This window comes from Mesoplodon mirus (genome assembly GCF_964341445.2).
Source record: "Mesoplodon mirus genome assembly, chromosome: 2".
Taxonomy (NCBI): domain Eukaryota; kingdom Metazoa; phylum Chordata; class Mammalia; order Artiodactyla; family Ziphiidae; genus Mesoplodon; species Mesoplodon mirus.
The window spans coordinates 136,682,971-136,708,351 of record NC_138977.1 but is presented as its reverse complement, the minus strand read 5'-3'; the positions used below and the strand labels follow the sequence as shown (position 1 = coordinate 136,708,351).

The 25,381-nt window shown below is 43.3% G+C and overlaps 1 protein-coding gene across 6 annotated transcripts in view; it reads left to right on the top strand.

Annotated features, from left to right (window-relative positions):
• Positions 1-9,337: 9,337 nt before the first annotated feature.
• Positions 9,338-25,381, top strand: part of JADE1 (jade family PHD finger 1) — a 56,957-nt gene continuing 40,913 nt past the window's right edge. Inside the window, exon 1 of one of the 6 annotated variants that reach the window (XM_082611539.1) lies at positions 9,338-9,558. The gene's annotated coding sequence lies outside the window, so the exon portion shown is untranslated. Of the gene's footprint in view, positions 9,559-9,754; positions 9,819-9,907; positions 10,007-10,929; positions 11,121-12,042; positions 12,117-25,381 lie in introns of those variants that run through there. The other 5 variants (XM_082611537.1, XM_082611535.1, XM_082611533.1 and 2 more) reach the window with 5 other exon arrangements.

The following is a 25,381-nucleotide window of genomic DNA, read 5'->3' as shown; positions in this document are numbered from 1 at the left end:
CTTGCACAGAAAACATTCAATAATTGTTAGTTGCTCTCCTTCCTGCTCCCTGTGCAGATTCTCTAGGCACCCTCCCCAACTCAGTCTTCCCCACAGCCTCCACTTCTTTCTTTCTACCTCTCCTGGTCTTAATCATTATACTTCTTTTATGAAACCTGTTTAACCTATTTTAGCATTTAATAGAATTTCCTATCTCCAAATTATTGTGGTATTTATATATGTGGTCAGGTTACCTTTATTGTTTCATGTACATATTATATATCTTTCCAAGTATGTATCTCTTTGAGGGCATGTTCCTAGCCCTCCATAGAGTCTAGCTCTATGCTGGGTAACTGTCAAACACTCAGCAAGTCCCCAATACAATGGTAGTGGTGAATCTAAATCACAACATGTTTGGGACTTCCCTGGTGGTCCAGTGGTTAAGACTCCATGCTCCCAATGTAGGGGGCACGGGTTTGATCCCTGGTCTTGGGGACCAAAATCCCGCATGCCAGTGCAATGCAGCCAAAAAAATAAATAAATTACAACATGTTTCATTGAAAGGAATTTGGCAAAATTAATCCAAATTCTTAAAATCTTTGACCTAGTAATGTACTTTTTCAAAATCTATCCTAAGAATGGTCAAATAGTTAAACAAAAATTTATGCATAGGAATATTTCTTACAGCCTTATTTGTAAAAGTATGGCTTAGAGAAAAACATAAATGTGTAACAATAAAGAATCAGGAATCATGCAAATTCCATTTATATGGTGGATTATTACACTGTCAATAAAATTCCATTTTCCTAACCATGGATTATAGAACTATAAGGATATTCACTAAAGCACTCTATATTAGTAAAGGCATAGAAATAACCTAAACCCCCAACTATATGGATGTTAAGTAAAATATTGTCAGAAAACAGAAATACAGTATGATCCCATTTGTCTAAAAAATGTATGTCTATTTACACATAAATATACAAAAGACAGGAAAAATATACTCCAAAAGTTTAGTGGTAATTGTCTTTGAGTAATAGCCTTTTGGTAATTTTAATTTTGGCTTCTCTAAAATATAGTATTTAATACTTTTAGCATAAGAAAATGAGAATGAAAGTTATCTGTTTTTTAAATGGTGTTTTGGAGACTACTTAATTACACAAATATATTGATCATTCATCCATTGCATTAAAAACATTTATTAACTGCCTACCAACAGTTAGACCTAGTACTAGAAACATAACAGAGAGAACAATTGACAAAGTCCTTGAATCACAGTCTAGTGAGGGGTACAAAAAATTACAACAGTGAGGGAATATAGTGATAATACTGAGTGTCATAGAAGCCTAGAAAAAGGTGGGGTTAGGGAGGTAGGATAAGCCTATTTGGTAGAACTTGAGTGCATTAGAACCAAAACAAGGGGTATAGATAGGGAAGAATGATCCAAGTTTAGGGTTATGCATTTTCAAGGGTTCTGAATAGATACCGCTGAAGAAATGTGAAAAGCCATGGAGCAGGGGGAGGGTTGGGAAGGGGAACTAGCAAAAGTAAGTAGCTATGTTGATCACACATTCTATCCTTAAGAGTAAACACAGAAAAAATGGCAATTAATGGTGTTAAATGGGAATACTAAGATCATATTTTTGCTTTAAAAGATCACACTGACTATTGAGTAGGGAATGAATTAGAGGGGGATAGGATTGGAGGCAGGGAGATAAGTTAGATGGTGGTTTAAGTCACTGAGAAGATGGTAGTGGCTGTAGGGATGGAGAGATGAAGCCTGATGTAGATGTGACCTGGCGATAGACTGGATTGGTGGTGGTGGTGATGATGGTGGAGGAGATGTCAAAGGAAAAGCAAGAGTCAAGGATGATGTTTTGACTCCTGGGTTTGCAAATTGTGGATGGTGGTACCACTAATTGAGATATGGAACACATGAGGAAGCACAAAGTGGGAGGGAAAATGAGTTCACTTTGGCTACACCGAGTTTGGACTGCCTTTGGGAAATCCAATGGGGTGTTCAGAAAGTTATTGGAGATACAAGTATGGATGTATGTTTTGGGGGGCAGTCATGAGGGTAGATGAGAACACCAAGAGATACATGTAGAATGAGAAGAGAATAGGGCTTAGGACAGAACCCTAAGGAAAACCAACATTTAAGAGACTGAAAGTGAGAAAGCAAATTGACTCAAAGCTCGTCTGGGACAGAAATTTTTTGTGTGATGTAATTTACAACTCCTTCTGGGAAGCAATTAGCATTCCTGATAAAGTGCGTGAACAGTTTTCTGACAGACTTTAATAAGACTGAGAACTCCTTCTGGGAAGCTAGGGTTACCCATCCAGCTGATTGACTAGCCTAATAATCTTTAACCAGATGTTCTTTTTTTTTTTGTATCCATTTCTAAACGTGGCTGGTGAACCATTCCTTTTTTCTTATAAAATGTCTCACCCAAAATTACTCCTGCAGTTGAATTTTCTAAAAAGCTTCTCATTTACTCAAAAACAATTTGTCTGAGGCATTGCTGTAACAAAAGAGAAAGAGGAGCTTGCAAGAGAATTAGAAGAGGCCAGAGAGATAGGAGAGAAACCAGAAGAGTGTTGATGTTATGTGAAAGAAGACTTTCACCAGGTGAAAGTATTTCAAGAAACAGGGCATGAACAGACAACAGTGTTAAATGTGAGTGAAAGGTCAAGTAAAACAAGGATGAGAAATTGCCCCTGATTTTAGCAGTAAGAATGTCAATGGTGATCTTGGCAAGGGCAGTTTCTCTGGGGTGATTGGTGGGCATAAGTCAGACTTCAGTAGGCTTGAGTGAGTACAGACCATTCTTTCAAAAAGTGTGACTATAAAGGGGAAGGCAGGGGAAGGGAGATTTGAGGCTGTTTCATTTTAGAGGGAGGCAGAAGTATATTAAATATGTTTAGGAAAGAGTCAGTAATCAGAGAAGTAGAAGGTACCTGAGAGAGAAGGGCTAATCTTGAGTCAGAGACCGGAAAAAGGTGAAGCCAGTCTCAGGAGGCTGAACCCAGGTGAAGGGAAGGTCACATGCCTCCCATTATGATAGAAAAGGGGGAGGGTGAGCCTGCAGGGAAGACCTTTGGCAAGTTTGGTGGTAGAAGGTCAGAGGCATTCCTCTCTGGTGGCTTCTGTTACATCTGTGATGTAGAACGTTAGGAGCTCTGCTGAAAATGCCTAGGTAAGTGGCAGGATGGCAGACTGAGGACAGGGAGAAAGTTCTGAGCAAGATCCCAATAAGAATGGGAGATTGAACTGTCTGGGGAAATGGTGAGTGATTTCAGGACATGGTGGATGTGGAGGATAATGAACTCTTCGTGGAAACAACCAGCACAGATCTGTGATTTTTTTCCTATGGTGCTTTGAAGTCCTGATTTAGGCATGAGGACAAGTAAACTGGACTGTCGTTAATGAAACCACTGAACCTTTGCAGCTCCCTCTGGCCATCCTTTAAATATGACTCCTTAGTTTGGAGCCTAGACTCTGTTTCCTTCTTACTTTATAGGCACTTCCAGTTGATCTCATCCACTCCCATGGCCTCAGTTAACCTATCTATGCTGATGAGTCCTTAACCAATGTTTGCAACCCAGCCTTCCTCTAGAGCAGCAGACTCTCAACCCCATCTGCCTCGCGGGCATCTTCAGTTGTCTCCTGAAGCTGAACTCATATTTCCACTCTCGCATTTCCTTTCCTCAGCAATTTCCTTCCTTTCCTTTGCTCCGGGAGCCAGGGGTTTGTCGTTTTCACCGCGCAAGCCTCTCAGCGCTTAGTGAATGTCTGGTGGAATTTCAAATGAAGAATCCACTCAGTTCTCTAAGCCAGAGGCCTGGGAGTCATCTTTTAATCCAACTTCTTCACCTCTGACATCCAATCCATCACACACAAGTCGTGTCCACAACTAAATGTGCCTCGTGGCAGGAAAAAGAAAAAAGTGAATGATCAAACAATTTTAACAAAGAAACTTAAGTGTTGGCTTTAACTCCTTTTCTTTGCTTCCTTAAAACTGGAACTAAACCAGTGTGTGTGGGGTGCCTCCCTCCCCGCTTTCTCTCCCCCTCCCCCTCTGCACCCTGCAGCCTTAGAGAAAGTGGGAGCGAGTTTTTCATTTGCTAATGATTTGGGCTCAGGTTATAATGGACCATTAAGGTGTTTTGTGGAAGAAAAGAGGAAAATGGAGCTTTCCGGTGAGGGATAAAAAGACTGTGGAGGGGCACCCCACGACTCGAGGGAGGAGGGGCCTGGGATCTGACCCAGACTTTTCCGAGAAGGGGGGCCGAGAAGGACCCTGCGAAGGGCCCGAGTTCTCCTGACTGTGGCCGGCTCTTTGTCCGCCCCGGCTTTGCGTGCAGGGACAGGGCTTGGACAGCTCAACCCGTTCACTGCCCAACAGGACCTTCCTTTGGTTGCCTTAGACGTTGCTCCCTCCCGGGACGCCACAGGGACCCCGTAAGCCCCAGAGACTTCCCTTGGGCACCTAGATGGCTGGGGGAAGCTCTCACAGCCCTGCCCGGAGCCGGCGCTGAACGGGGCCGCTAGAGACCTCCGGAGGACTGGGACAGCGTTAAGCGTGCCTCCATCACAGGCTGCTTTGCCTACTTGTCTCCCTTCCGTGCGTGATGAGTGGCTGTCCTCCACGCTTCCGTCTCTCACCTGGCAACTGCAGAAAGCCTCCCGCCTCGTGTCTCACCTTCACCATCCCTTCCTCACACAGAAGCCAGAGGTTTTGTTTAAAAACAAAAACCCAAACAACAACACCCCGCTAGACCCCCATCCTCACCCCAACCCCAATCTGGCTAACACTTGTAATCTTTCAGGTGTATGCTTCCCCCGCACCCTGTAGTTAATTGTCATCACCTGTTTATGTTTTTAACTACCCTACGGGCAGAGAATAGACCTATTTGCCTCTTGCAACCTTGTCTCCCGTGCTTCGAATGTGGTGGATGGAAGCAAGATCTACTCAGGTGGTTCTCAAACTTGAGTGTGAATCCGAATTACCTGGAAGGCTCGTTAAAACACACATTGCTGGATCCCCCTTTCCAATTCAGTAGGTCTGGGGCGGGGACGGAAATAATGGATCTCTGACAGGTTCTCAGGACCAGTTGCTGCTGCTGGTTGGAGATCACATTTTGAGTTACCACCGCTCTGCGTCTAGTTAGAGAAGACTGGAGGGGTAGGTTGGAGCGACTTTTCAGATAAGAAGAAAGGTGGGTGGGAAACAAGATTTGGAAGTCTTACAGGTATGGCTAAAATAGAGATATTTGAATTTGATATTATATTTGGCAAAACTTCCCAATAGTTGACAAGTTTGAGGGAATAACTATGAGAATACGTGGTTGAAGTGGCCTGTAAATGAAGTTATGATATGCAGGCTGGCAAAGACCTGGAAAAAAGTTACTTTAAAAAGTAAAATCCTGAAACGATAAAGATGAAAGAAGTGAAAAGGAAGATTGTTAAGTGAAATATGTACCATCATTCCAATTTTATTAAAAATGCCTAGGGAAAAACCTGAAAAGATATGGCAATGTTTATAATAGTTATCCCGATGGGTGAGTTTTATCACCTTTCTTCGTCTTTCTAAATTTCAAAAATTCTCTCCATCATCTTGTTTTCCCTTTATGACTGAGAAAAGCTTCTCCTGTTTTGAACCTCCACAGTCTTGGGCATTTCCATCTGGCTAAATTAACTTATTTCCTCTTCTGTCCCTCTGTCAGACTTACTTCTCTTTAACATCTTAGGGGCTTCCCTGGTGGCGCAGTGGCTGGGAGTCCGCCTGCCGATGCAGGGGACGCGGGTTCGTGCCCCGGTCCGGGAGGATCCCGCATGCTGCAGAGCGGCTGGGCCCGTGGGCCGTGGCCACTGAGCCTGCGCGTCCGGAGCCTGTGCTCCGTGGCGGGAGAGCCCCGCGTACCGCAAAAAAAAACAAACAAACAAAAAAAAACTTAAATTGTGCCAGAAGTATGAAAATCAACAAAATTAAAATAATCAAATCAAAGACAAGCCAAAGAAAACAAAGAAAAGGAAGAAAGAACCTCAAGAAGAGAAATAATTTAGTCAGTCCTGACACCAGCAAGAAAGTATCTTGGTCATTGGCCTTCCGATCATTCTATATATTGGAAGGCTGTAACCACCTGCCTGGAGGTTGTAACCACCTGCCTGCCAGGCTGTTGATGACTGGTGACCTCATCGACTGGTCAGTCAGGTAGCTCTATTCCTAATCTCTTACCCGTCACCTCCTCTTCTCATGGGGTCAGGCATGTGCTGAGGATCATTCCCAACTTTACTATTCCTGTACAGAGTTCTACCTACTTATCCCTCTTTGAATTAGATCCTCTCCCAGCCAATAATATCACTCAAAATAGTTATTCTTTTCTGTAATTTATTTATAAAAATTATTAAAATAAAAAACTGCTTGACAACTTAAGCTCTCTTAATAACAAGGTTTATTTGGGGCATAAATTCAAAGTTCCAAACAGTTAAAGTACATATAAACTTTTAGAACACAACCCGTTTTATCCATGAGAGCACTTGTGCAATAAAAATTGTGTATATGTTATTTGTCGTAACATATACCAGTTGGCAATGGTATTTGCCAGGAAGAATTTCTTGCTCATTTCTTTAAAGGAATGAGATATATAGGACTTTGGCATATGTATCTACTTCATTTCAAAGATGAACAATTCTGAATTTTGTGTATAGGCCTTATAATTCTTTACGTACAGAGTAGAAACAAATGAAATAACTAAGTAAACATTTATAGGTTTAATCATGTATGGTTTCAAAATCAGGAATATGAATATATACAATTTTTTTCTATAAAAATCTATAATTATGGAAGAAAATAATTAAACTGTATGCCTACAGCAAAATGAAAGGGATATATAAAATTTTAATTATCACCATGCACACTGATCAGATCAGGAAAGACTAGAATCTTGATATTTCAACTACACTGACTACTCTGTACCTATTTTCTTGAATGTCCTTTTATCTCTGATAATAAGGTGTGAATTAACAGGACCATTCTAGAGACCAGGAAATGGTGATCATGAATGATTTGGTAAGTTAAGGCAATAAGTGACAGAGTAGAACCAGAAACTCATTTTCCTAATTGCCAGCTTAGTACTTCTTATTCTAGACTGTATTAAATGTGCTGCCACAAGGCAAACCATGTCATTGCTGGTCCCATTTTAGAAATAGGATGTATAAAAGTTTCCTTTGTGGTCAGGCAAAAGACACCTATTTAAAAAATGTCAATGGCTGATCATTAATGACGAAATGTTTTTACACCTTGTTTATTGATTCAAGTTGTCCTCCATTTCTACAAATAATCATTACCTTCTAAGTTTGGTAAGAACAATCAGAAATTACTGAGAAAAGGGATGTTGGATATCATCTTGTCTATCATCTCAGTGGGGAAACTAAGATCCAAAGAAATTTTCCAGAGTTATAGTGTGAGTTGATGGGAGTCTCCAGACTTTTAGTCCAGGGCTATTTATGGCACATGGCACTACCTCAGCAGATCAGTATTCTGAAACAGTGTGGCGTAACTGAGAGGATGTTCCTGGGACCATCAGTCTTGATCAACGTTATCAGTGTTGGGAGTTTGTGTGCCATTTTACCTCTTTATTTTTCTCATCCATTTATTCAATACACTTTCATTTTGTTGCCTGATGTTTTGAGAGTGGGGATAGTCAGAAAAAAACAAGTTAAAAGCTAAGTGGCAAATGTGATTTAATTTATTTTTAATTTTAATTTATTTTTTTTTGCGGGGGAATGAGTGAAGTAAGGTTGGCTGGAATGTAGAAAAGTTGCAATTTTCAAGGAGAGAAGGCCAAGAAAGAGATGGGAGGGATGGCCTTCCTACTGCCAGGGCCTCTGCTGGGCACTTTTATGGAGTTATCTCATTCCCCTTAACACCCCTTTAGGTATAGGGCCTGTTAACCTCATTTTATTACTCATGAAGAAATTGAGGATCAGAGCAGTTTTGTAATTTATCCCACAGTCACACAGCTGATAACCTGTAGAGTCATATTCAACGCAGGGTCTGTATGGCCGCGAAGCCTGTGTCCTTTTACTTTTGCAGTAGAGTATGTGAAAGGTGAACCAATGAAAATAACAGTAACTGCAGTGCAATATTAATAACAGTAATAATGATAGCATAGTGCTTTATACTTTGAACGGGATTAAGTGAGCACATAAACAGGACTGATAAGGTGTCTTTGTACTCTTCATTAGTGAAGCAGGCAAAGGAGAAAGAGGACATATACTTAAGATTTCCTTTGGTTTACTTTGCTTTCTGAAAAATAATTGGAAGGCTCAATTGGTTTTGTTTTGCCACGTTTATCAGCTTATTATGTTCTTGATGTGGGTGGATGGGTTGGTGTGTGATTGTGTGAAATCAAACCTGATATATTCAGAAGAGTTCTCCCAGTGGATAAATATGCCTTGGGGTTTGATATTGAATTTTGTAATTAGTGATCTCTGTTCCTGTTTACTGAATGGGATTTTTAATCTGTACCCAGGTCTTTTCCCTTCTGAAGCTGAATGTCATATATACTCTTATTTGTTTTGGGGACCCACAAAAGACGTATGTTAAACTCCAATGAAAAAGTAAGTTACACCCCTAAATTAATCTCTGGTAACTAATTTTATATTAGTCTGCAGCTCCAGTTTTAGAATTAAGCCCAATTGTCATATTTGCAAGTCGATGTCCAGTTCTGTAACACTGTGTAACATAAAGGTGGTGTCAATTTATAAATAATTACTGTCTTCTAATGAATTAGTGCTCATTTACAACTATCATTTCGATACAAACTTAGGTAAAGATGGGTTCCAGCTCCAAAACTTGATTTTCTGTATTTAAAAATGTCATTCTAATTCGCAACTCCCCAAAACTGTTACTACGAAAGAACTATGCCATTCAGCCTAAAAATAAAACCTCTCACCCAAACTACACTCCTTAATAGCCACATTTTAATCTACATAATTTTAAACTAAGTTGAAAGAATCCATTTCTAGTGCAGTGATGTGAGACAAGAGTTGGAACTGGGACAGTGTGAAAGGGATAATTTAAAAGCCCACCCCCCTGCTTGTAGACACCTCAAGAATTTCTAGGCTCACAAGAGAGATGAAGGGAGAGATTTTAAAAGCTGAAGAGTGCTGCTCTTGGCAAGCCCCTGCGGACACAGGCCGAGCCGGCTGCGGCGAGGGCCGCGAAGAGTTAACAAGGGACCGAGCCCCCCTCGCCTCGGGCTCTCCGCGCGCTCCCCCCGCCCTCCTGTCCCCACCCTCTCGTTTTGGCAAGGGATTAAAGTGCTCCCCCCTGTGGCAGCAGTGACCCAGAAATGAGTTTGATTCACACAGTCCTTCCTCCATAACCAGCCAAACGCCCGTCCGAGAGTGCCTCCCTGCGCGAGCGCCGGGTGTGTGCGCGCGGGCGAGAGCAGGGGCCCGCCCGGCTCCCCGCCCGCCAGTCAGTCCGCCCGCCCGCCGCGGCCCGAACTCATGCGGCGCGGAGCGAGCGGCGAGGAGCCCAGCGCCGCGGCCGAAGCCCTCCGCAGCAGGTACGCGCGCGGGCCGCGGGGGGCGCGCGGAGAGGGCGCGCCGGGCGAGAGTCCGCGCGTGTCCGCGTGTTGGTCTGTGTGCGCGTCCCGATCCGGCGGCGGCGGCGGTGGCGGCGGCGGCGGCGGCGGCGGCGGCGGCGGCGGCGGCGGCAGCAGGACGAGCAGAGAGGCTCAGCCATATTTGATGGTTTTGTTGCTTTGCTCGGGAGTTCTCGGGAGTAATTTAATGCCGAAGGTCGCTGCCTAGTGGAAATAATATAGTACGTCATTAATATGGCGCCAAAAGATTGGGTTCTCGATATGTAGCGAGGAGGGAGGGCACGCAGCCGCCGAGTGCAGCGTTACTATCCCACCAGTAACTTGGGCATTGCCGGGGCGGGGGCCAGAGGAGGAGGAGGAAGAGGAGAGGATGATTTTTGGATCCTGAGAATTGATCTGTGTTGGATCAGTAAGTTTTATTTTGATTATTTTTCAGTTTTGGGGAACTGAAGACTTAGAGCTTTTTCTTCTTTTGGGTTTGTGAAGAACATGCGGTTTTCAGGCCAATCATCAATTAAAACGCGTTCAGGAGCAGAAGCCCAGTTTAGTTGCCTTTAGTTTATTAGAATTTTTTAAAAAGCCGAAGTGCATTAGTTTGCATGAAAGTGGAAAGCATAGTAGCAACTTGGTAGACAGATGGCAATGGCAGAACACAGGTCCGTGTACATATATGAATCCAGAGTGTGTGTGACCGTGGTGGTGATGGTGGTGGTGCGGGGGGAAGGGACGACGACTGTATTTGTCCAAACATAGGTGTGTGTGTGTATAGGTACATCTATGTAGGGTGGCCGCAGCCTTAGCTCTTGTCACCGCGTCACCACATGTCCAAAATATTGCATCAATTCAAGGGCAGTGAGGGAGGGGTGGGGGAGTGGAGGGACAGTTTAGCAATTAGATTCTTCCAAATTGGGTTTCCAATGATCAGACCTTTTACTTATAGCGAGACTGCCTGTGAAGTGTAAAACCCTTTATCAGTGAAATTAGGAAGGAGTTGCACTGGTAGAGCAAACTACCGATTAACCATGAACTTAAAACGGATTGCAACTTGCAACCTTTGGCACCATCTGCAAATTGTGGAGGTGGTATCGCTAGGTCTTCGCTGCCTGAAATGAACGTGCAGTGTGCACCCCGGGACTGCAAGTTGCAAAGCCCTTCTACAGTGCACGTGTCTTGTGCCTGCGAGTGTGTATTTGTGAGTTGGGGGCTGTTGTTCGATAGCTAGCAGGCTTTCCGGGTTGTTGGAGCTGGCTTGCAAATGCGGGAGAGGGATGGAATGTGGAATGTTGACCGGGGAACCGAATCCTGTCGGAACGGTCCCATTTGCTGGAGAAATTCGATCCCTTCCACCTCCTTCCCGCTCCCCCCGCCCGCCTGCGGGCTGGAGGCGGGGCCGAGGACGCGGCTGCTGCTCAAAGTGGTGGAGCGCGGCGGCGGGAGGCAGGTGCACGGCACCCGCCAGTGGGGGTGCCTCAACTTCCGCGGGCGTTTAAATAGCAGCCTCTCTCCCCTCCCACCGGTAATAGGTGACCTGGCGGCCGAGGGCGGCGGGGGGAAGGGGGGATACCCGGGAGCGAGCCTCCGCGGCACGTGGGCAGGTGCTGGGTGGCCCTGGGGCCAACTTTTGTGGCCCGCCTTTGGCGTTGGAGGAGAGGTGGCTCCATGTGGAAATGGGGGCGGGCGGCGGCTGAGGCGCTGCTTTCTCGGCCGCGGCTGGAGCGTCACCTAACGGTCCCAGCAGAGCTGCCGGGCCCGGGGTGGGGGGCTTCGGGGGCGGGGACGCCCGGCCCACCGCGCCCGCGCCGCGGGAACCCCGCACAAAGCCCGAGGCGCGGGGGCGGCCACCGCGCTCCCGCCTGGGGAACTGCCCTAAGCCCGTCGCCGTCCCCGCGCTGATTCCGGCGGGCGGCCGCAGGCGTTTGTTTGTTGGTTCCGCGCCGCCTTCCTCGTCGGATGGCTTCCTGTGACAGAGGTGATACACAGTTTCCAGAACTGTCTGGGGGCGGGAGCGGGCGCCGAGACCTCTCCGAGCTGCTCGCGGCCGCCGCTGCTCCCGCTCCCGTCTCACAACCGTTTCTCGCCGGCGCGCCCGCCCCAGCCCGAAGGTGCCGCCCGGGAGGGACTCGGGGAGGGGACGGCGCGGCCGTTTCCAGCGGCGCAAGTGGCTTCTACACGCGAGGGAGCGTTTGATTTGCAACTGGGGCCGAGCGGATTGGTGCAGCTGGCGGCGGCGGGGCGGGAGGAGCGGTGGCGGCGGCGGCGGGGGGTGGCCACTTTCAAATGGAGAGGGCGGCGGCGGGGACGCCGCTGCGGAGGGAGTGGGGCTTGGTTGCGCCACGAGAAGGTGTCATCACTGCACCGGGGCTAATTCCGGCGGAGGTGCCGGGAGTTACTTTCCCCTCCTCCCGCGCTGTTGTTTCTGTCGCCTTGGGAGGAGGAGGAGAGAGAGAGAGGGAGGGAGCAGCGTCGCCGCGCGAAGCCGCGGCCTTGCGCACACCCCGGCGGGCCGCGGGAGCCGCGCGGTGCGTTCTCCGGTGCGGGGCGGCGGCCCAGTTCTCCCCTCCCCGGGATCCCCCTCCCCCTTCCTGGGGTCGTCAGCTTTCTCTCTGCGCAGCCCACCCGCACTCTCCCCCCTCCCACACCGGTTCCGCATCCACGGGTCTTTCGCCCCGGGTGCTCCCTCCCCTGTCGTACACCCCCGCCCCGGCTTCCCCACCCTGGGTTTCCCCTCCCCGGCGCGCGGGGGCGGCCGTAGTCCCGGCACCCGGTGAATGCAGCGTGCAAACAAAAAAGCGGGCGATTTAAACGTGCCTTCAAAACCCGTTAGGAATGCATCGTCACCCGGAGACCGTTTAAAAGCAGCTTGGGCTGGTTTTCTAGTAACGAGGAGGGAGGCGCCCACCTCGCTTCGGCGGCGGCGAAGGTCTGCCGCCCTCTGTTTACCACAGCCGAGGGGCAATTTAAATTTTCTTTTTGTAAAGTGATAGCTGCAGTTGAATGACTTCAGACGGCTACATTTTTAGGGAACTGCGAGAGAATCTGAAGTTTCCATTAATGGGAATGCTTAGGGGCTTCTTTCCCAAAGGTTTTTATTAGGGAACTGTTTTTCCTTTTTAGAAAACCCGCTGCGAAAGGCTAGCTCTCTAGTTACCTACGTGGCCCGAGGCTAATATCTTTCGAAGTTAATGAACTAGTTTTAAGATCCAGAGAAATTATTTCCCTGAAAGCTGATTTAGGCAGTGATCCACCAATGGTTGGAGACTACTTTAGTAAGTGGTATTTGACCAAATCACAGCTAATCAAGATTTAATCGCTTTTAGGTGGAGGAAGGAAGCGTTCGGTGTAACTGGACCGTACTTCCACAGACAACACTCTTGATACAATAATGTGTGGAAGTAGAGTGGGGCAACACACACTGGAGAGCTAACAGGATGTTCTGTGTGTGACACTAGCAGATACCTGGAACTGAGAATTCTTAGTGTCCTGTCCCAAAGGTTTCAGTCTCATCTAATGTCACTTTTAAGTCAGATGACTTTCGGATTGTTTGGTTATTTTGCTTTCTTCCTTAAGTTTGTGTATTTTTATATGTGTATTTGATGACCTGGCATTTTCAGCTACTTAAGTGTTAAACATCTCCTTTCCTTCTTACACCAGCCAGAGATAAAGGAAGTAGAACTTGAACTTGATTCCATCTTAAGGTCATAGGCTGCTTTCCAAGAAGAAAAGTTGAGTGGGTTGTCACAGAGATTTTTAACTTTTGACAAAGGTAGATATATGTTCATTTAGAAAGGAAATGATCACCCCCCCGCCCAAGTTCCTCCTCCATCACTTGACAGGTTTTCAGCCTATAAATTAGTATTTTAGTTTTATATTCCTTACGGAGGTTGAAAGAGTAGCTATAAAGGGAAAATAGTGAGAAATGATGAGTGTGCTGGAGAGACCAGGGAGAGAAACCTTTTTGGAATTTAAGGAAATGTTGTATTTTAGGAATGAACAATTGCTTAGCCCAGACACTCTGGGGAGAAGGATTAACTAAAAACAGAAACAAAATTTGGGGGACTTGTTGAGAATACAAGCAGATCTCCATGTGTTTCACCTTCATAAATACTGATTTTTGACTTCAAGGAGCCCTTAGTGGCTTAAAGTATTATTACAGAAGTGGTGTTATGTGTACATTGTTGAAAATTAGAGAAGCAAATATAAAAACACGTTCCTACCACCTAGAAATCAGCGTTTTATTGTTTTCCAGATAATTGTGTATATGTATGTATGTATGTTTTAATCGAAATGAGTCATACTGTCTATACAGTTGTGTAAGGAGTTTTTGCTTTTTGGTGTTTTTAATTTTTTTTTTCACTGTTAGCAAGCTTGTCTCTTATTGGGAGATATTCAGATTTCCTCACTCGGCCCCGAAATATAACACGTAGCTTTGTCTGAAATGCTGTCCAGTCAGAGATCATTTATTGCATCTGGTTATTACCCGTAAGTAGGTTTTAGTCTGTGTAGTAACTTTGACAGAACCTCTGGCATTGAGGAGGCATGCCTTTGGAATCAATCATGACTGGATTTGAAAGAGCTGGAATTAAACTAGCATTTTATTGTAATTTGGAAGTCTTCAATTTGGAGATTGTCTGAAAACTACTTGAAAGACATTTGCGTGATGTTTTTATCCACCGACGTGCTGGAAAAAGAATTATCACCTGTTTGTGTTCCAGTACTGAGGTGGTTAGAATAGCAAACATCGAGACATCAGGCACTGACCAAACGCTTTATCTTTAGGGTTTGTCAGGAGTTGAGGAGGAGGCGTATGAATGTCACGGTTCTTTTTGCTTCCTTCCTTTCTGTTGGGGAAGCTCTTTCCTCATTTAGTGATGCGGGGCATCTGTTACACTCTTAATGGTCTGTCAGAATTTGCATTATAAACCCAGTTTTCCCACATGGTTAATAACAGTAAGACATCCTCTGGAGGGAAATATGACATCTTAGCCAATATCTTGCTTTTTATTTGGATTGGCATTAAAAATTGTTCAAACAGCAGAAGTTATACCAGTTAAATTTTTTCCTCCCCTCCTTGTCCAAGCCTGTGATAGCTAGAACTGTCGCCATGTTTAACAATACCTTAAAAAAAGAATTTTTTATTTTTCAAATGAAGGCTGGCTTTGCTTGGAATTGTTAGTTTCTTAGGTGGTATCAGAAGCCTGGTAGGAACCTTAATTGGGAAAGTTTTAGTTCCTGAGACAGTAAGTTGTTTCCTTGAACGTTTTAGTGTTCAGTCTATTTTGTCTCTTTTCAAGACCTGGCAGCACTTTATTTGATTATGAATTAAAATTTGGACAATTAATATGTTTATTATTTGTAGTATATAATATTTCAAAAAGTTGAGACTTAATTGAAACAAAGTCTTGCCATTTGCCTGGTGTACTTATACGAAAATATTGTTCTGTGATTGTGAGGGGTATATATTTTGATGTTTTCACAGTTGATGGGCTCTGATGGAATAAGTTAACCCTGCATTCCTAATAAATGGAAGAGTGGCCCTGGAGGGCCTTTTTACCTTTGAGTGGAAGTGGCATCTTGTCTTTAAGTTTAGCTAGGGTTAACTGTCATGGAACAGAGAGAAAATCTAGTCTAAGAGGATATTATTGATCCTGACTCCGGCCATGTTATTGTGGCCTGGCCTTATCTAGCCTAGACCTTGAATGATTATTAAGGATGTCTTCCTTACCTGAAAGCAACAAAAATAGATTGCCAGAAGTGGAATGTAAAGCCTAGTCTCTGGGGAAGAGACTGGGTATTTCCATTTTTGAGTTCTTTATTAACTCTAGAGCAGTGGTATATTATGTGCGCCTAACAAATGTTCAAGGACCAAGCTTTTGATGAATATTCTAAAACAAGTCAGATATTAACTTTTTGCTTTTGGTTCTTCAGGTAAAGTTAAGACATAATAAGGTGACTGAGGACAGTTGAAGTAAGTTCATTTTTAAAACTTCAGGTTCTTTTGGGCTTATTTGCTGAAGGAATTAATCCACAGTTTTCTCCTGGTTTGAAAGCTCTTCCAATTGGCAATAATATATACTTTTTAATATTGAGCATTTAATGTTTGCACAGGAGATTTTAATTTGAAAATTCATGACAGCTGCTAAGACAGTTTCTAAGCAGTTAAAAGTGAAGGTTTCATGGCTGAGGGTCCAAACTGAAGAATAAAAGAGCATTTTTTTTTTTCTTTTACTCCTTACTCCAGGGTAAGCAGCAAGAATTGGCAAGGTTAACAAGTTGCTGGAGTTTGAGCTACCTGGTTTGCATTTGTTTAGCACAAAGTACACTTAACATGATTTAAGGTTTTTCTTAATGACTTATGGTCATTTTTATGAGCATCAGTTATTTCAGTGTTGAAATAAAATGATGCACTTAAAGATGTGTAGGCTGATTTCTGGTGGCTTGTAACTTTTTTAAGGTCAAGGGCACTTGAGATCCAAAACCTGTGGAATCTCTCTCACAGAAAAAGCGAGTTGCACCGAAATTTGCATGTCATTTCAGGGTTTGGATGAATACCTTTAAGTGCATCCTGGGATTTCAGTTTAGCATTTAAATTCTGGTGACTTCTTTTTATGATTTCTCTCTGATCCTTTTACATCCCTGTTAATCACGTATTGTAGTTAAAGTGCCTGTCTAGAACAGTCATTTTTCTGCTTATTGGTCACTGGCTTGAAAATCAGATAAGCATGTTAGAAGTTTTTATAACATAGTGTACACTGGCCCCAAGTAGGAGCCTCAGGGGTTTTCCTTTGAGAAAAATTCATGGGTTTCTTGGCCTTTATTTAAGTTGTTTAGAGTACCCCCCCGCCCCTCCCTCTCACCCCCTTACTGCCAGTCTGTTGATTTATAGCAGGGATCAGTAAACTTTTTTAGTAAAGGGCCAGATAGCAAATATTTTAGGCTCTGTGGGCCTGACGGTCTCTATTACAGCTGTTCAATTCTGCCATTGTTGCGAAAGCAATCAGTGGACAAGAGGTAAATGAATGAATGTGGCTGTCTCCCAATAAAACTTTATTTACAGACAGTGAAGTTTGAATCTGGTATAATTTTCAGGTGTTCTGAAATGTTCCTTTGATGCCCTCTCCCCAAACCATTTAAATATGTAAAAACCATTCTTAGCTCAGGGGCTGGACAAAAACAGGCTATGGACCCCTGATTTATAGTGATGCAGCCTTACGATACTATACGTACTTATAATATATACCTGTAGTATAGTATAGTGGTAACAGCATTACCTAGTCACCAGATTGTTTCTGCTGGGGCTGAATTCCCTTTCTGATAGGAATCTGAAATAACAAGTTGAAATCAAGTTTGTTTGATAAATATGGAGGGAGTTGGCTAGTCTGAGGGCTGTGGCTCTTAACTCTTTGATTCCTAGATCCCCTTTGAGGATAGGATGTGTAATACAGGACCCTGTGTACCTAGGAAAGCACAGCTAGGGAGTCACACCCTCCAAGGGGACCAGGCCAAGTAGGGGGTATACATTATAACCTGGGAATATATCCAGAGGGAGATACATCCAGAGGAAGATAACCTCTCTCCAAGTAGGGTGTATGTGTTACCAATCAGAAGTTAATGCCAGCTGCTCAGAGGACTCATACCCCTGTGATAGTGTCCAGGGGACTACTAGCACACTCTCTTTCCAGCTCTACCTTTTGTATGCTCCACCAGGCAAAATGGCATTTGCAACCATATTCACATCAGCTTCCAGGAAACCGTGTTTTCAAGTTCCAAGGTAACAGACTGTTACTTACTGAGTACATTTTAGTTGTCGGGCTCCCTGGTAACGTGTAGTCCATGGCCTTAATCTTTGAGATGACCTCTTTCTAAATCACAGGAGGTGTCCAGGAGCGGGAAGCCTGTGGTTCAGGCGCTGGGAGGAGGGTGGATGGCACAGGAGGGCCACCCATCTCGGGAACTGGTCTTTGGTTCAGCCACTGGCTTTGCCCTAGACCTGCCTGCCTGTGTGTCCTCACTCACGCTGCTCAACCTCGCCAGAATTTATTGTATGTACTTGTCTTTTTAAAGTCGGGAGAGGTAAATTATCTCTAAAATGTTTTCTAGTGCCGCAATTATGATTTTATGGGTTTCTTTGGGGAGGGTTTCCTATAGACACAATCCATGAAAAGAGTGAGACTCTTCAGCTTTCGCCTCAGAGAATACTTTCCAGACCTTGTTTGCTAGGCTTTGAGACTGTCTTATGTTTCCATGACCATAATAACAAAACTTGTACAATTGTGATGAAATGTTTGTTTTCATATGTAATTCAGATGATGTATAAATGCAGTTTTTGTTAAGCGTGCCATCTAGGTCTTCTAATGTACAACACTGGGAGTCTGAATTTTTTTTTTAAACAGTACTTTAAAAATTTTTGGTGACTTAACATTGTTAGTGGTAACTGATAGTTTCTGACAACCGGCTATAATCAGGGAACAAAGTTCCTCAAAACAGCTGCATTTCAATCTGTGCACAGTGTAATTGTCATTAACTGGTTGAGTCTGGTTTCTGCAGAAGCTGCTTTGTATATCCTGTATAAGAACATCTGGTTTGAGCATTTAAAAATCTTTTAAAATTACCCTTTATCACTTGGCATGTATTGGCTTATTCTTCCAAGGGTAGAATAAGGGGTTGTAGACTCCTTTCCATCCTTTTCCTTACCTTGGTTCATTCAGAACTATCTCCTGCTAGCTACGTTACACTTAGTTTTTTCTAAAGTGTTATTCTTCAGTGAAGTTTTAGAGTTTGATCTGAAGATGTGCTTGTGTATGTGTTATAAATTAGAATTTGGTTCAGAGATCCCAAGAATATATTCTGAAGAGATTGGTCTTACCTTAGTTTTCCCTGGTAAACTGTCAAAAGAAAAGTGTGAAAAGAGGACCTATACGGCAAATAGGCTTTGTTTTTCATATGAATTCTGACGAATAGCAATGTGTTAAGGAGGATTCTGAAGTCACGCCTGGGTTTGCGGGGGTGGGGGTTGGGGAGAGTGACCTAATTTATTAACCATGCCTGCAGTGGGTAGAGGAAATGGTGTGTTTGGTAACCATCTCTGGAATGTAGCTTTTTTTTTTTCTTCACTTTTTTTTCCGAAATAGTACTGCTCTTAAAGCGAATAGGAAGTTGAGTATTTATTCTTTAAAGGTAGTTTAAACCCTAGTTTTCCTGTCTGCCTTAGTTTTTCTAATTGCATATGTTTTTAGTGACCTGCTACTGGCACTGGATATTCTTATGTTTTGAAACCTTTACTTTTGAAGTAAATAATGAATGAGTGATAGTAGCATTTTACAGCATTATCCTGTTACCTTTTTTTCCTCCTGTGCTATTTTATCAGGTATTTTGAAACAAGACAAGCCTTTGATACCCCATCTCAGGAAGGAGGTGGAATATATATAGTTTATTGATGGCTGCTCATTTTAGGCTGGTGCCTGCCAGGGGCCAAGAAGTTGTGTTCCCGGGGTCTTCTATAATGTGAGGAGCAGGGAAGAAAGGTTTTGGATTTTAAATCTCTACAATTATAAATAGCGTAGTACAGGGTCATGGTAAAAAATTAACAACATGTAAAAGGTCATAAAGGGAGGTAAAAGTTCCCAACCTATTCTGTCTGGGACATTTCAGTCACATTTCTCAGAGATAAACACTATTAACCTTAATGTTCTTCCAGAAATTTTCCCTGAGTATGCAAGCATTTGGTGTATATATTCTCTTCTCTCCTCTTTTATATGTAAATGGGCTGATATTTCATCCCCCCCGCCCCCCCGCAGTTTGCTGGTGTTTCTTTCTTGATAAGTCTTTGGTATCTTCCATATCTGAGCATATAGATCTAACAGAAAGGAATTTTGGGTAGATGGAAATAGGGATAGAAGCTCAGGATTGGAGGCCAAGGTGCTTGATTGCTTTTATTGTTTGGGGTGAATTCATTTACTCTCATGTAAAGTGAAGTTAACAAAGATACATTACAAATACAAGTGATGGGAATGTTTTGTCATAACTGCTCTTTGGGTGCTGACTCTAATTGAGTCATCAATTACAGAGACCTGGGAAGGGTTTAATAGATTGTTTTAGGGCTCATAAGCAGAGATTGGATTATTTATAAATTGCCATATGGGAGCTGCCTGATTCATTCAGAACCACTCTTACTTATAAATTCCTTAAAATCTTGAAAAATTGTTTTATTAACTTTTAAAGTCTGAGTTTAAAAATAATTTATAAAGAATTTATGGTGAGCTAATGTGTTGTAGCACTTGGACTTTATTAGTAACATTCATAGGAGTAAATATTGCAGTTACGATTATCTGGTCAGTTCTTACAATCTTTTCTTTTGGGAGAGGTGGTTGTTTATTGCTAATATAAACTCTTTTCAGCTGAATATTTTCAAGTATGATGTCTTTGCAAAGGCTCTATAATAGCTTGGGCAGCATTTCTTTTTTTTTTTTCTTTTTAATAAATTTGTTTATTTTTTGGCTGCGTTGGGTCTCCGTTGCTGCGCGCGGGCTTTATCTAGTTGTGGCGAGCGGGGGCTACTCTTTGTTGCGGTGCGCGGGCTTCTCATGGTGGTGGCTTCTCGTTGCGGAGCACGGGCTCTAGGCGCACAGGCTTCAGTAGTTGTGGCTTGAGAGCTCAGTAGTTGTGGCTCGTGGGCTCTAGAGCGCAGGCTCAGTAGTTGTGGCGCACGGGCTTAGTTGCTCTGTGGCATGTGGGATCTTCCTGGACCAGGGCTTGAACCCGTGTCCCCTGCATTGGCAGGCGGCTTCTTCACTACTGCGCCACCAGGGAAGCCCCTTTAAACACGTTTTGATTTATGACATTATAAAGGACACATTTTTACAAGTTCCGTTTTTCTGGGTTGAAATATTTAGACAAGGTTAAAACTTTAACATTTAATATCTAAGCAGTTTGTCAGTTAAATCAAATCTGTGACTATCTTTTTGACCAGATATAACCCTTTGTTTAAAGTGAGAAATCTGGGTTTGAGTTACAGTCACACTAGTATTTTTATGCTCTGAGCATATGAATTAGATAGTGTTGTCAATTTGAAAACTACTATCTAGGCGATTAATGTTTGCTTTAAAAACTGAGGTAAGAAACCAGCTGGATTTCCTTCACATTCATTTAGGGATAGGAGATTACTGTGAAGTATAGGTCATTATTATATTTGGGTATTTTGTTACCTTGGGTACTGTATACTTCATAGAAGACAAAAAGAAAGAAGACATATTAAGGAAATGTAAATCATTTTTTATAGGGGAGGTAATAGTCTATGACCAATAACTTAGCAATAAAATTATCAGTTGCATAGTGTTTAGAAATAATATTTGAATTGTGTGAACTTAGCAAACAGAACTTGCTCATTATAAAATACCTTTATCTTTATGTAAGACTACTTGGTGTCTGAAAATACATTCATTAATGTACATTTTTATATTATACATTTTCTAAATACATTTTAAAATATAGTACATTTAAGTATTAGATCATTAACTTTGACAGAGAATGGAAGGGCACCTATAAATTTGAAAATAAAGTAGTGGAACTTACTCCAGTGAAAGGTCATTTAGATATTAAAGTGAAGCATTTTAAATTCCATAAAGCTGAGTGAGCATAGGATACAGTTTATGTACAGGAACTCAGTCATTCATCCTATTGGTTATTTTAACACATAGCTAATCCATTACATTGCATTAGGTAATACATAGAGAAGTAGTATGTAGAGGTCTTTAATTCAACTTTAATTGAAGTTTTAGAACTTCTTGAGTGAAATAAATAAGAATGAAAACAGAGTGGACAAAATTGATACTTCGAAGGAAAAAACAGCCTTTCTGCATATAAACCATAAGATAATTAAAACCACTAGGGTGTAGTCCTTATTGTAGCTGTAGAGTTTATGGCCTGATAAATGGTCCCTGTTCCACCACAGAGAGTAATTCTAGTGACTGGACAGTTTGTTTTCCTCAAATCTGTCTTCTTCCCAGGAGTAGCATTGAACAAACATCCTCAGATTCTTAATCATCTTATTCTTTTGTAAAAGCTCTTCTCTCTTTGTCCTCCAGGTCATTTCCCATTCTTTCTTAGCTGGAGTCGCATGCCAGTCATGCCTCCCTGGCACCACACCCAGGTCACTGAACTTGCTCCCTTACAAATTCCTGAACCACTTGGGGATGGGTTCCTTCAGCTAATGGCTGCTCTTAACTTAGTGCCTGCTGATTTCCCCCCCTAATTTCAGTCTGAGGACACTTAAATTTGAAGGTTTTGAGGTACCTTGCCATCTCACATACATATCCCATGTCCCACTATAATCCATGAATCCTGTAACCTTTATAGTAGTTATCACACTGAGGCTACTTATCTAGTTGTTTGCTTACTGTATCTCCCTGTGGGCCATTCTGTATCTTGTTCACCATATTTTTGGCATCTAACTTGATTCAATTTTAATTGAATTAATATATTAGCTAATCCACCTCATTTAAACCCCTGTGACAGAAAAAGCTGCAGGAGAGTGATCTGCGAGTAGGATGTTACCTGTGCTTCCTGAGGAGATGGTGCTCTGAGCAGCTGCCACTTGTGCCTGGTTGTCTTGGCATGTCCCTCCGTGCTGCCAAAGGATTATCGCTTGACTGCTGCAGCCAGGGTCTTTGGCCAGTGACTTCCTCTTACTTGGCCTTTCCAGGCAATGTTCTGATTATAATCAGGCTTCCTAGGTAATCTTTCGCTTTTTGGGCAAAGTCCCAAATGCCCAATAATTAGTGTTCTGTCTGCCTAGCTGTTATGCTTCTCATGGCAAGTGGACACTCCAGGCTCCTATAAATTGCATCACTTTGAGCCAGTTTTGATGAAATCAGACAGGATGTCAGGACAAGCCCTATTGAGGACTGGACCCAGAGTTCTGGGGGTGTCTGTTGTAGCTGCCCTTTGAAGTCCTGTTTTGCTCAAGACCTCTCTCTGTGATGTCTTTATTTCACATTTAATTCGAGAGAATCTCTTTTCTGGAACTTACTATAACCTTTTAGAGACACGTATATAGAACATTTAAATGATAACGCAAGGCAGGAGTTGATTGGCTGTTAAAGAAAATAGTACATTAAAAAGTAGGGTGAAAAAGTTCTAAAAGAAGGAAAAATGTGAAATGAGTGGTATAGAATGTAAATGCTTTTAATTGGAATGGTTGACAGGGTACTTAGTGACTTTGAGCTGAGCCCTGGAGAAGAGGTGGGATTGGGATGGATGGGTGGGGAGGAAAGGGCCAAAGGACCACTGTCAGCAGAGACTGAGGATGGAAAGAAGAGGCGTTTTCAAGGATAGAAGCCAGGCAAACTGGTTACAGGGGCTTGTTAGGCGAGATGTTTGGGTAGAGCAGGGAGGGGCCAGGTGGTGGAAAACCTCTGAGTTTCTGGCTGGACCCATTTGCAGTGTGGAATGGAGGGAGAGATTGGCGTAGGGAACAGCTTGATGAGGTCACCTCGTAGGCTGGTTTAATTTGTTGTAACAATTGGAAGGGGTAAAAAATTAAGGGCATGGAGGACGGAAGGGTGGTGCCTAATCTTCGGTATAGGTGGCTGAAGACCTCGTGGGGCAGTACGGGGACTGGAAAGGGTCATACGTTATGAAATGACAAGCCTTGGCAATTGAATAGAAAGGTAAGAAGGGATGTATATTAGTAAATAAATGAGCAAATAGCAAGATTCTGAATGTGAAGTTGCTGCACAGAGGAATATGCTAGGTTATATGTATGTTAAGTATTACAGTGTTTTGCCCAAAATGTGCTGCTGCTTTTTGTTACCTCCCCTTTGTTCTTCAGGACTCGGCTTAGAATCTTACCGACTCAGTCGAGCTGCGTTTCTGTAGTCTTGTGTTTACCACTGTCAAGCACTAAGCATACTGAATTCCTGTTGACTTGTCTGTCTTCTCTACTAGACCAGGAACTCCGTAAGATCAGGGATAGTCATTTTGCTCCAGCGCCTCCTAATACATTAGGTATTCAAATGTTTGTGGGATGCATTATATATGCTGTTATATTTTCTTGCTGCTTTCTCTGGAGTGTTGCAAGTAGCCCTTTTAATTGATTATTACTTATCCTACTACCATCTAGATAATAATCAGTGATTGCCCTAAATGATGCTAAGGGCCCTCTGCTTTCTCTCACTGGCTTTCATTGGACAGATGTTTGCAGCATGCAACCACTGTAGTGTCTGTCTTAAAGATAGTAACATGTGTGTACTTGGATTTCTTGATGGAGTAAGTAACCCCAGGTGAGATACATCAGGCTGATGTCAAGGATTAAGTACGTTAGAGCCACAGAGGAGGCGATTCTGGCGTGCACTCACCCTGTTGCTGTACCAGGTTCCCTGGAGAAGTACAGCACAGCATTCTCAACCTTCTTTACTCAAGATCTTTTAGGGCTGGTGAAAACGGAATTTATTAAAACAAAAATACTATTTTTACTCTTCTTTTCCTTGCATAGTTTTGCATGAGAGTATATATGTGTGTTTAGGAACATCATTCTATTTTGGTCAATGCTTGCATTCTGCATACAGTGACTGAAGCGCGTGCTTTCTCTGGGAAACTGTGTATGAAAGCTAGCAGGAAAACATTTTGATTTTAAAAGATTCTCAGTTTTCCAAACTCTTCTCTTTAGGTAAATGTTAGTTGTCCAAATCAACGAAGCTGTGACCAGCGTTTGTTTCCTTGTTTCTAGCTGGGGAGCGTTTGTGCGCTTTCTCAGCCTCTTACTCTTTCTCACAGTTCTTACACCCGCTCCTGAGGTGGGAACTGCATTCTTCTTGCCCTGATGCTTCACGCTGTTAATTTTAAGGAATTCCTCTTTCGGTAGCACTCTCCTTTTCTTTTTTTCTTCTTTTAAAGCTCCCTTGTAATGTAGGCCCTAGGGAGCTGAGGCTGAAGCTGTTGCTGGGAACGAGTGGTCTTCGCCTTTCCGTCCCCTCCTTGTGCCTTCTGACAGGTCCGGAGCGGGAGCAGGGGTGCCTTCTAGGAGGCTGGAGGAGGGTTCAGCTGTCAGCAGTTGGTATTTTGGCACATGGTGACAGGGCGGGGAAGATAATCGTTTCAAGAGGGGAGGGGGCCACAGGAGTGTGTTGTCTGCGGAAGTTTTTCTGGGATGGGCCTGCCCCAGGCCAGAGTTGTAGGTTGCTGGGTGAACGGGGCTCTGCAGAAAAGCCGGGGAGGGGCAGTGAGGGTGGACTTTAGGACTGTGACCCCGCCCATGACTCGGGTCAGGACTCACGTCCTGGCTTCCTTGTAGAAGTTCTTTTAATGGTTTTGGAAGAATCATTTGGTAAAAACACACAAACTTTAACTGGTGAGTGTCTCAGAAAGAAAATATAAAATAGAGATTAGGAGCCTGAATATTTGAGAGAATCATACAGGTCTGTTTTGTAGGTGTGAGCAGACTGCAAAATGGTGTGCTTTCTGCTCTTTTCTGCTCCACTTAGAGTGGACCTTTGGGTTTTTAATTTCCGACTTGTTGTAGAACAGTTTCTGTCTTGTTTCGAGCACAGTGGTTCTCCACATTGTTTTCCCACACCATTCCTGTGTGCCCCACTCTTAGAAGCTCATCACATTGTAATGCTGTGATTCCCAATGAGGGAGAGGTTGGGATATACTTTCTTGAGGGGCTGGATGGGTAGGGAATGGATGACCAACCATACTTTGACTTGGAAAGCCCTCCTCCCTCATTGGGAGTCACTGATCTGGCAGTAAGATCAGGGCCCTAAAGATGTCGAGGTGATCAGTAATTTTA